The sequence below is a fragment of the Lissotriton helveticus genome, chromosome 4_1 (genome assembly GCF_964261635.1).
Source record: "Lissotriton helveticus chromosome 4_1, aLisHel1.1, whole genome shotgun sequence".
NCBI lineage: Eukaryota > Metazoa > Chordata > Amphibia > Caudata > Salamandridae > Lissotriton > Lissotriton helveticus.
Genome location: NC_136063.1, coordinates 1861315229 through 1861327985, shown reverse-complemented (window position 1 = coordinate 1861327985; position 12757 = coordinate 1861315229).

The following is a 12757-nucleotide window of genomic DNA, read 5'->3' as shown; positions in this document are numbered from 1 at the left end:
TGTCTGAGGCCTGCACTTATTTTGCCTACTTTTCATCCATTATGCCCAGGGGTAGTGAGTGTTGCATGGGCCTAGTGTTTCTGAGGGGTGTCTTCTTGAATTTAAACACCATTGAGGCCATGGATGGGCTGGGATTGTGCTGATTTTATTGTTTTTTGTCGTTTTTTTGGGCCTGCTGGTGGGGCCCTTTGCCCAGGGGTGGTGAGTGTTGCATGGGCCTAGTCTTTCTGTGGGGTGTCTTCTTGAATTTAAACATAATAGAGGCCATGGATGGGCTGGGATTGTGCTTATTTTATTGTTTTTTGTCGTTTTTGGGGGGCTGCTGGTGTGGCCTTTTGCCCAGGGGTGGTGGGTGGTGCATGGACTGAGTGTGCCTGTGGTGTGGTCTCACTCTCTTTAATGTAAACATCATGGATGGCGTTGGATTGTGGTGATTTCTGGCTGTTTTTCTGTTTTTTGGGGGTGTACTGTTGATGTGGACTGGTCATGTGGGTGGTGGTGGTGGCCATCTTGAGTGCTGGCTGGTACAGGCAACATGTGCCTGGGGTGTAAGGGGCCATTTTGAGGAGAGGCAGTGTCTGAGGCCTGCACTTATTTTGCCTACTTTTCATCCATTATGCCCAGGGGTAGTGAGTGTTGCATACTTGCATGTCCGTAGTCTTTCTGTGGGGTGTCTTCAATGTAAACATCATGGATGGCATGGGATTGTGCTCATTTTTCTGTGTTTTGTCGATTTTTTGGGGTGTATAACTGAACTGATGTTCCTCTGTCTTCCATTGCTTTTAGGTGCACAAGAAGACTCAAGAGAACCACCAGTGCCAGGAAGAAGTCCTGCAGCGGTGTGTGTGTGCAGCATAACGTCACGCGACGTCACGTCTGGACACAGAACCCTCTGCAACTCGTGCAACTGCTGCCTGCTGACCTGCTCTGAAGAAGATGGCCCCAAAAAAAGTAACCCGTAGCTCCTCTAGCAAGAAAGGTGCCAGTAAGGAGCAGAAGAAGCAAGTTACCAAGGACACTGGTGTGCCGCCCGCCCCTTTTTTTGGGAGTAAAAAAAAAAGTATGCCTGCAGCAGCAGCGGGATCTGCTGGGGACCAAGCTGGCAGCAGCACCCCCGCTCCATTGGGCTCAGTGCCACCACCACCACCACGCCAACTTAAGTCCAAGCCCTTGAGTGCTGCAGAGGCAGCCAGTATAGTTCTTCAATCACCATCGACCAGTGATGTTGGCTCATCGCAAGAAAGCAGCAGCAATGTCCCTCAATCAACACAGGTTGTTGTAGCTCATCTGACGAGTGTTGAACAACCACAGCCGCAACAACAATCACATGTGCAAGTACAAGCCCAAGTACATGTGGAAGGAGAGGCAGCGCAAGGAGATGCGCAAGCAGAGGTGCATGGAGGGTCACAAGTGCCCACAATAGTTGTTCCTCCCGAAGTAGGGGCACATCAGGAAATCGACAATCAAGGCGAGGTATCATTTGAGGAAGCCACTCCTCCTGATGATCCTTCATTGTCTTCCACACCCCTAGCAAGGAAGAGATCAAGGGTGGTGTCTACATCTTCTTCAAGCACACCTCCTTCTGATGATACGGATCAAACTTGGGAACCAGCACCACAGCCGTCTGAGAGTGAGGCACACCATGATCCAACAAAGGTACTTAAGCGTAAAAGGAAGCTCGTCCAAAGTCTCAGACTTATGGAGTGTGATGAGGCTCAACAAGAAGTGGCGGATACTGCTGCTGATGAAGACTCTGCCAACGACGACCCAGTCATCATAAAGGTCACTGCAGCCCCAGCGGGCATGCAGCAAACAGACATTTTGACCCTAGCCCGAAGAGCTGCTGCGCGTGATGATGATGATGATGATGTTGTCGATGAGGAGGCAGTGGAAACACCACAATCATTGGAGTTAAGTAGTACACCAACTCGTCCCGCTTCCATATTTCTTTCTGGCAAGAAGAGACCTGCGTCAACCTCGACCTTAATTAGTGGCGGTGAAAGTGGAAAATGTACAAAAGTTGGCCAATCCAGATCCTCCACTTCATCTGGCATTAGCTTCATGACCACCACCACCAGTATCGCCGCCTCCTCCAGGTCCCACAGACACTTCAAGTCCCCAGTTTGGGACTTCTTTACTGTTTGTCCCAAAAATCCAAAGTTTGCCATTTGTACCCTTTGTAAGCTTGCAGTTAGTCGTGGTAAGCCAGGTAGCAACTATGGTACCGGCGGCCAGAGTGGTCATCTTGAGAGAAAGCACGCTGTCAAATGGTTTGCGCACCTAGCTGCGATCAAGAAAGGCCAAAATCAAGGAAACGTTGATGTTTCATCTGATGTTGACGAGCAGGAAGAAGACGTGTCAAACACTTCCCTTACACCCAGTACCCCTCTCAGCAGCACACCCAATGTGAGGCACACTAAGAGTGTTGGAGCGAGTGAGACACCAACGCACAAAAGTTCACCAGCGAGCAAAATTGGGTCAACGAAGTCATTATCAGCCCGTAAATGCTTGGTCCAGGGCAACATTAGAACAATGCTTACTTCAGAGGTGCCATATGAACGCAACCACCCACTGACGCGTCTGTATAACACTAAGCTGGCTAAAATGCTAGCTGTGGACCTTTTACCTTTTTCTTTTGTAGAAGCGGTAGGTTTTCTTGAATTAGTTGCAACGCTCTGCCCTAAATGGAAGGTTCCGAGCCGGTTCTATTTTGCCAGAGTTGCGGTTCCAGCACTACATGAAGATGTGCTGCAGGCGATTGGGGCAGCTTTGCAGAAGAGTGCTGTTCACACAATACATCTGACAACAGACATGTGGACCAGTGGCCCAGGCGATGATTACATGTGCATCACTGCACACTGGGTCTCTTTTTCAGGTGTTATAGCAAAGCTAAACGCAGGTGTTGACCCGGACCAAGTTTTCAAAGCTGCTCGGAAACATGCAACACTAGCCATGTTTGGCTTGGAGAAAAGTCACACAGCAGAAAACCTTTTGCAAGAGTTTAACAAAAAGGTCTTGACAATGCTATCCCCCCTAAAACGCAAGATTGGTTATGTTTCCACGGATAATGGCGCCAATGTAGTTAAGGCCATGTCGGAGGGTGGCTATGTTAGAGTGCCGTGTTTGGCGCACTGTATCAACCTGGTAGTTCAAAAATTCTTGAGTGATAAAGAGAGTCCAGCGTTCGAGGTAATGGCCACCTGCCGCAAAATGTGCAACCATTTCAGCCATTCTTTTAAGGCCCGGAAGCATCTGCGGAGACTGCTACTTCAACGTGGAATGCCAGTGAAAGCACTCATCCAGGAGGTGGCAACACGTTGGAACTCAACCTTCTACATGCTTGAGCGTCTGCATGAGCAGTATACGGTACTCGATCACTATTTCTTGACAGAGGCTACATCTCAGAAGGAGGACCTGCGGATGAGTAAGGCGCAATGGGCCATAGTTAAAAGCCTGACAGACATGCTTCGTCCTTTTGAGTTCTTCACGCGTGCAGTCAGCCAGGAGGACTGTAATTTGGGAAAAGCTATCCCATTGTTGTGCATACTGGAGCACCAACTGATGGCGGTTTCTTCTGAGTTTGAAAAAGATGAAAAAAAAAAAAACATTTCATTTTGTCTGAGAAATTATTACATCGCCTACGTGGTGATGAACGTCTTAAAAACATCAACTCAGATCAGCATTACATTTGTGCTACTATTCTGGATCCACGCTACAAAAAGGCGCTGGCAGACAACGCATTCTTTCCTTTCGCTGATGCAGATGTTCAAAAGTACAAACATTGGTTAGCCTGGTCAGCCAAGAGGTTTGAAAAAGAACGGCAGGTTATTGAAGGAGAAGCCAGTACATCAGCATCAGCAGGCCATCCGCAGTCACAAGAATCCACTTCTGCACCTGTGGCTGGGGCACAAGTGACCTCTCAGCCGTTAAAGACACCGGCAACTGGATCATCTGCACCACACACAATGACAACACTAACAGTGGCTGGGGAGGAGGATTGGCTAAGTTTGATGGGGTATGGTTCTCGAAAAAATGTCACAGGCACAGCAAAAAGTAAGCAAAGTGGAGGAACAGTTGATGACCTTGAGTCGATGGTGCAGGACTATCTGAATGACTCAACAGTGGTCTTTCTTAATGAGGAGCCATTGCAGTATTGGCATGGCAAAAAACAATTGTGGCCACAGCTCTACAACCTGGCTATAAACTATTTGTCTTGCCCACTCGCAAGTGTGTCTTCTGAACGTGTTTTCAGTGCTGCTGGTGGCATTGTAACTCCCAAACGGAGCCGCCTATCGCCCAAAAATGTGGAGCGGCTGACAATGATCAAGATGAATCAGCACCTCATACCACCAGATTACAAAGTGCGAGAAAGCACGCCACATGAAGACGAGGAGGACAGCAACGTAGATGAGGGGATTTTTTCTCTGTTCGGTGCCACTGACCTCATCCAGCCTGAATTCGCAGAGTATGATGACGAAATCTTGTTCTTATTCCCTGACACCGAGCCCTGAAAATGAGACAATCAATCAAGAACTTTCTTTTTCGTCCTTATTCACTTTTATTCCTGTGTGCTTTGTGTCTCTCTTTCTTTGTTTTGCACAGTTAATTTAATTCAAACTTTAATCACCTAATCCCAAAAACAAGACCATCATCAGAACTGTCTTCACTTGTTTGCTTATTGATTTGAAGGTGCCGCAGTCTACATTCCTCAGGTTCACAAGTTCTGAAGAACATGCTCCTCTATCCTCCTCCTCCAGACTGCGATTTACCTCCAAGCAGAGTGCTGGATTACGCACAATGAAGAAAGACTCAGCACTTGTGGGGGTGTTGTACTTCTTTGCGGGTGAGTTGACGGTTTTGGGCCCATTGCTGTGAAGCTCTAATAATGGACAAAAGTGTTTTGGACCAAATATGAGGTGGAAATTTCTTGCCGTTTTTGCTGACTTGCTTGCCTTTGAGGTGCTCTTTGGCGGGGTTCCGGGGGTTTGTGTGTAATTTTTGGTGTCTGTCGAAGCACTGCTGCGACAGTCTAATCTTGATTGCATTTGCTTTTCAGGAAATTCGTGGTGGAAAACAGGAGTTATGATGATTGATGATGATGACCTAGCTGAACAGCGCGGCATTTGGAACGAAGGCCGAGAGATATTGTAACTTGTAAGTATGAGATTTAGCTTTTTCGCTGTTTGGGGGTGTTGTCGGGTGTTTTTTTGCGGGTGGGTTGGCGCCGGCGGGTCTTGCCTGGGGCATTCCTGGGAAGGTCTAATACCGGATACAAGTGTTTTGGACAAAATCCATAAGGAACAGCCTTTTTTTTGCCATTTCTTCAGACATCTTGCTCAATGTAGCGTTTTGGGGGGCTTCCTGCTGTTCGTGGGTGGGTTGCGGCTGGGGTCTCTGTCGAAGCACTGCTGCGACAGTCTAATCTTGATTGCATTTGCTTTTCAGGAAATCCGTGGTGGAAAACAGGAGTTATGATGATTGATGATGATGACGACCTAGCTGCACAGCGCCGCGTTTGGACCGAAGGCCGAGAGACATTGTAAGTATGAGATTTAGCTTTTTCGCTGTTTGGTGGTGTTGTGTCGGGTGTTTTTTTCCGGGTGGGTTGGCGCCGGCGGGTCTTGCCTGGGGCATTCCTGGGAAGGTCTAATACCGGATACAAGTGTTTTGGACAAAATCCATAAGGAACAGCCTTTTTTTTGCCATTTCTTCAGACATCTTGCTCAATGTAGCGTTTTGGGGGGCTTCCTGCTGTTCGTGGGTGGGTTGCGGCCGGGGTCTCTGTCGAAGCACTGCTGCGACAGTCTAATCTTGATTGCATTTGCTTTTCAGGAAATCCGTGGTGGAAAACAGGAGTTATGATGATTGATGATGATGACGACCTAGCTGCACAGCGCCGCGTTTGGACCGAAGGCCGAGAGATATTGTAAGTATGAGATTTAGCTTTTTCGCTGTTTGGGGGTGTTGTCGGGTGGTTTTTTGCGGGTGGGTTGGCGGGTCTTGCCTGGGGCATTCCTGGGAAGGTCTAATACCGGATAGAAGTGTTTTGGACAAAATCCATAAGGAACAGCCTTTTTTTTGCCATTTCTTCAGACATCTTGCTCAATGTAGCGTTTTGGGGGGCTTCCTGCTGTTCGTGGGTGGGTTGCGGCCGGGGTCTCTGTCGAAGCACTGCTGCGACAGTCTAATCTTGATTGCATTTGCTTTTCAGGAAATCCGTGGTGGAAAACAGGAGTTATGATGATTGATGATGATGACGACCTAGCTGCACAGCGCCGCGTTTGGACCGAAGGCCGAGAGACATTGTAAGTATGAGATTTAGCTTTTTCGCTGTTTGGTGGTGTTGTGTCGGGTGTTTTTTTGCGGGTGGGTTGGCGGGTCTTGCCTGGGGCATTCCTGGGAAGGTCTAATACCGGCTAGAAGTTAGTTGGACAAAATCCATAAGGAAACACCAGTTTTGGCACTTTTTGTAAGTTAGGGTTCGTTAGGGTTAGCCCTAGCAGCAGGATTGCATGTGTTTAGGGGGGTTCGATTGCAACGCGGTTCTGTTGTTGTAGAGCACTGTTGGAGCGATGCTGGCTATGGATACTTTTGCTTGCAGGCAAGTGGTTTGAATACAATCCACGGTCTGTATTTGGGTCTACTGTTACTTTCAAAGTACGTTTTGTAACCATTTTTCTGCTAGGCATCGTTTTTGGAGATATGATTGGGTTCTTCTACATTTTTGCGACTGGCTTTAGTAAGGGTCTTGGTGGGAGCATTGCTGGGAAGGTCAAATTTTGTTCTAAAACACAGTAGTACACCCACCTTGAGGGGAAAGATCCGCTATAATATTTTGGCCATACTTATTGATCCTTAAAAAGGTGACTCAGACAGAGCACGCAATTTCAAAAATATTGTACTGTCTATTAGGGAAATCAAAGTGTCACTTTTTGAACCACACAGCGTACATACCTTTTATTTATTTATCAGTGGTATTGTAATAGCACTTCCTGTTTTCCGTTCAATAATTACAGGCCGGGTTTCAGTCAACATCCGCCAGGCAGGCAGTGGACAGGGTGTCTCTTCTGTCAGTGGTCACCACCACATTGATGGACGAAGCGTCAGCTGGAATGGAGGAGTGCCGCCAATAAGAGGAATTGTTTGCTGCATGCAACTTACTTACCAATTTCAACAGGACAACTCCAACAACATACGCAATACAGATACAGTATCCATTGTTGTCTTTTATTCTATGAGTGTGACTGCATGTGCTTACCTTTAGTTTGTAACCAAAGATTGTCTGTAAACTCTGTATCTTCAATTATTGTTTGTCCATGCTCTGCTTTTTTTTTCTTCTCTCAACAAAACCTACCCAAAAAGAAACCCCCATTCCCATCCATTTTACAAACCCTAACCCTCTTCCCCCGGGCTGTGTTGTTTTGCTTGATGTCTGACTCAAATGACATCAATAATTCCACACACTTGCTGGGGAGGATAAGGTGATAGCAGCAACAGGCTGGTGAAGGAATACGAGGATATCTTCTAGACTTACTCAGCTTCAGTACTATATCTTCTAGTAGTAGTAGCCAATGTCAAATAAATTCAACGCAAGTACTAGTTTTACTTGCAATACTTTACCATTTGTTAGGCTACATTATGGCACTGTTCTAGTGTACTGTCACCTGCTATTTTCTCGATCGTACCGTAACCGTTGTAATGCTACAGTAAGGAGTACAAACAAGGTTTCGTTTTCTTTTTTTCCATAGGCATGCAACTGCCACTGTGTCACACCACTAGTAACACCGCAATGAGGAAATGTCACCCGCCCAGGAATGACAACGTTAATCCCCATTTCACCTGGAGCCAGCCCTGGGCCTAGCCCTAATTTCTAACACAAATTACAGGTAAGATAAGCGTTTGGTGGGAGGTAGTATAATGGAGTATTATTTCGGAGTAGACAAGAGATTGACGGTTGTACTACTAAAGTCCTACGACTGTTCAGGAAAACAAAGTTACTGTTACACCCCCGCCCCCCACCCACCAGACTGAAAAGCAGTAAAAAACAGGTATGGTCAGATAAAGTTGAAAAATATATTTATTTATCCCTAACAAAATAATCTCCCTCACCCACCCTAACCCCAACGATTGTCTCTGAAACGTCCCAAAACGATCCCAACTCCCAAATCCCACCCCCCAAAAGTCTATAAAAAAAGGGCAAGGGACACTCCACTACTGGAGGGTGCTGGTGCTGGTGCATGATGCGGCATGGGCATCATACTCCTTGCGGAGGGTGGCAAGCTCGGAGCGGAGGCCCTTAACCAAGGTCTTATACCTCAGGACCTCCTGCTCCAGGTTGGACATGCGGACTCGTAGGCGGCGTTGGCGTTCCTTGCAGCTCCTGTGGGGGGCAGCTGGTATTTCGGGTGCTTGGCGGTGGCGGTCGGCTTTCTTAGCCCGGCTCGGTGCCGCTGGTTTAGTCACGGAGGAGGATGCAGTGGTCACAGTCGAAGATGTTGCCCCGCTCGACTGCGTGTCCTCCTCCTCCTCCAGGGCCACCAGCCGCCGATACTCGGCGACTGTGGCCTCCAGCCTCCGTTGCCGGGCCAATCTAGCCTGCTCCCTCCTTGTTGTTGATTTGGAAGGAGCAACTATATGAAGAAAGAAAAACATAGTCTGTAACCAATGCTCCTTATTAATAACACAAAGTGATTGAGCCGAAAGTTGGATCACAGAGTACAAGTAGCAAATTGAAAGCACAGTACATAACTATTGAGGACAGTATCTATGTAACCTCCCACTTCTGCATCCTTGCTCTAACAGTAGTGGTAGTTTAATGAACTAATTCTACGACCACTATGGACTTCCATTACAGTCGACTATGACAGTACACCAGTCTTATTCTTCTTCTTCTCTCTTGTTTAGGGAAATGGGTACGTTATCTTATGCAAGCCGGCAGAATGACATGGACACAGCACAGTGAAGTTGCACCCGAGAAAAAAAGTTGCACACCATGATGATGGAGACAGACTTGCGTTACTGTACCGGTCCAGTACATGCAGGTGGTGAAGCTATTACTTTTCTATTACGGGTGGCACTGAGAATACTCTGTTACAAGGGCTACTGCTTAATTAATTTACCTTTCACCCTACAGTGCAAATGAGTACTAGAAAAGGAAACTGAAGAAGCTAACTAATTTGATTATCTATCACTTCACATGGGACGTATTTAATGACAGATGAGATGACTTTAGGTGCTTTGCTTAATATTGAGTGAACACAGTGATACACCCACACATGAATGACGTACTACAAGTAAACTAAAGTTATTAAGAGAGGTACGGAGTGTCCACCGTAATAACCAGATATATGCTGTGAATGCAAACGCAATACAAAGTACTGCTACTATTCATGGTAGTATTGGACACATTTACAATTTCTTTTCCTTGCCTTCCCTGCACTGGGACGGACGTGCGGGTGCGGTGGTACATGCTCTTCAAGGTAACACTTACTTCACCTGGCGACCATCTACTCTCTCTAGATACACATTTGCTATGTAAGAGTCAGAGAATACCATGCTCCAGGCATCCATTCATTCAAAGTATACGCACACATACAGTTTCTGTTTCACCCACCCAGGCTGCTGTCCTTCCACCCATCCTTGCTTCATCATTGACCCAGCCATGCACCATACCATATTCTTTCCTTCCCAGCCACCTCTGGGTCCAAGCAAACACATATCGTTCTTCTTTGCCAGCCATCATACAAGTTCGCGTCCCACTTACTTACACCCTTCTTTCGCTTTTCGTTCATCCCATCCATCACGTTCATCTAAGAACTTATTGGGATTCTTCTCACCAAAAACTTCACGGCTAAGTCGAAGTACATTTCGAGGAGGCTACTACCTGGTTGATTTGTAATTGTAATACACCCGTGCAGAAAGCACACTATGCAGTCTTCAATCTCAATAAGTAAGGAATATATAGCTTACCTGTTTCCGCCACCACCGTTTGATCCCCCACAGGAACGGCCACCAGCTCTTCTAACGCCGCCTCCTCCCCAGAGGCCTCCGAGTCCAAGTCCAACACAGCCACCTCCGCGCTGGCCCCGTCACCAGATGTTACACCTACAAAGTACATTTAAGAAAGTTAGAATACACCACTCACTACTATATAATATTTGGTCTAGGAGAAATGTTAAAAAAACAGAATACAATGTAATAATTTGTGACTGTCTACTCCATAGTAAAAATGTCCCATTTTCCAGGGAAGGCTGTTGTCTTGCTGCACTTTTATGCACAACTGATGAATGCTTGCTTTTGATTTTTAACACGCACCACTTTTTCTCCTAACAGACAGAAGCTTGACTCCTGAGTCCTAAGAACACGACCAGGATCAAGTTCAAACTAGGTGAGAGTTCGGCTCGACCACAAGAAATGTGTCCAATTAATCGTCAGCACTAACCACTTTTCCGTTTACAGTTAAATAGTTTTATGACAAAGTAGATTTTAATAAATGTGTTTACTTTTAATAAAGCTTTTACACTTAAATAGACTCTGTGGTTTTTGTTCCTCTAGACTAGAGTGGATGAGCTGAAGGTTTTGGAATTTTTGCAAGCATGAGTGCCTCTGACACTTCTTGACTGTGCTGTGACTCCGTACTACTCTCTTGTCCTGCGTACGATAATCTAGAGATCATTGGGGATCTATAATCGGTGACTTCGGGAGCTGAATGACTCTGCCACACTATCTAGTCAGTAAGGAGACAGTGCATAGAGGTATTGCTGAATATAATGGGAGTCCAATGGAATTGCCAAATGTCCAATCTTAGTTAGCTACACAGACAGACTAATAAGAATAGTCTAGTAATACCACAGGGAGTCATATTCGAGGCAGGATAAGAATTTATATCCAGTCTACAAGAAGATCAAAGACGATTTAGAAAAAATCGAATGAGGAACGCTAGGAAAAAATAGGTACTGTTTAGTAAAATGTAAACTTACTGGGGTCAGCAAAGGAGCCCTCGCCTGCCCGATCCTGGCCTGCATCCTCAGCACCCTCCTCCTGTGTCCTCTTGCCCTTGGGGGGAGCTGATGTACAACATGAAAGAAAGAAAAACCATAAAACATGGATGAGATTTTTCAACCAAATCAAACATTTCAAAAGAACAATAACAACATATTTTGGAAAAATAGCAAATAGATAGACAACTATTCCACGGGATCTATCTCATGTGGTATACTACGTTATTCGTATTGCCTGATTTGCGGAACGTTGACTTAGAAAGTTCCTATGTAACTCAATAAACAGACTACTAAAGAGGTTTGCCTAGGCCTGGCACTGCAGGCAGTAGTGCGCAACACGTGACAGACAAAGTCCATCCTGCTTGCAGATCAGTGAATACTCAAACTATCAATCCACCCGCCACCACCGCCACTATTTCTTCTGATAGCCACGTGACTGTCTAAAGGAAGGACACTGGACTTCAGTCTGTTGGGGCTGATTTATAAGTCCCTTGCGGAAGTTGCGGCTGATTTTCCTCCATTGTTGCGTGCCTTTTCTGACGCAGCGGCAGAACAAAAGACTCGCCATGGTGTTGGTGCGGCGTATATATTAAAAAAAAAAACACATATGGGCATATGGGCGATGCATCACGTTGTAAAGCCCTGCGCCATCAGGGGGCGTTCCGGCGCAAGGGAGGGCGTACCTGCGCAGGAACGAATCCTAAAAGTGGCTGAGGGAAATCTACAAGATGTCAATCAGTCATTTTTAGGACAATGATGCATGACTCAAACCCTGCGCGCTTGAAGCCGACGTACGGCTTGATGCAGCATTGGGGAGATAGGGTACCCCAGAGCATTGCTGGAGCTGCGCCATCGTTGGCACGCAACTCCAGCAATGCGCTGCCTTTACGGCACAGATGCGTAAGGCTTCTGTGACGTTTTGGGCCAATGGGTGGTGGTGGCATGGCACACAATTACTGCCGCATCCCTGCTACTTTGCAGGGATGCGCCGGTAATTGAAAATATGACCCTTACTGTCTAGCATTACGCAGTTCTTTTCTTTACAGTACACTCATACATAATTTCTCAGGCCAATGAAATGCTTCTGAACACAACATACAAAACAAAGAAGCATAGTAGCAAGCAAGGCTACTGAGAAGGAGAGCAGTGCACCTGAAAATGAAATGCATAGAAGATTTTGAAATATAATTTACCTCAATGTAATCGGCAGCATTATTGCTCTTGGTAAAGAACAAAGATTTGCAAATAACAGAGCAGGATAAAACAGAGTAGTAAATGTACTACTACTACTACTCACCAAGCCCGGGGACCTCTACGCCGAGCGCGTCCAGCAAGTCCCGCTCCCGGTCCATGACATCGGTCCAGCGGTGGGTGGCCTGGTTATATGTGCGCCGGACCCCAGAGATCTTGTACATGGCCCGGCACACCTTCTCCCACCGCTGGCGGCGCTCCCGGATGCCATAGCCGGTCGCGATCTTGCCGCCTCCCAGGATCGTCTTGGGGAGGCGGCGCTGGACATGGAAGATCAGTGCCGCCACTTCCTCCGCGCTGAAGATCTCCCTCGGGACCACTTGCTCCCCCCTTAAACGCCCGCACGGGAGCCGGGCACGGGGTGCGGGACCCTTCCCCTTCTCAGGGTGCTTCCCGGCTCCCTTTACCATGGTCTGGGCAGAAATAAACTTAAATGATAAAGAAGAAATAGAATAGTGAAGAAGAAAAGAAAAGAGTTTAAAAAAGTAGTTTAAAAGTAAATAAAA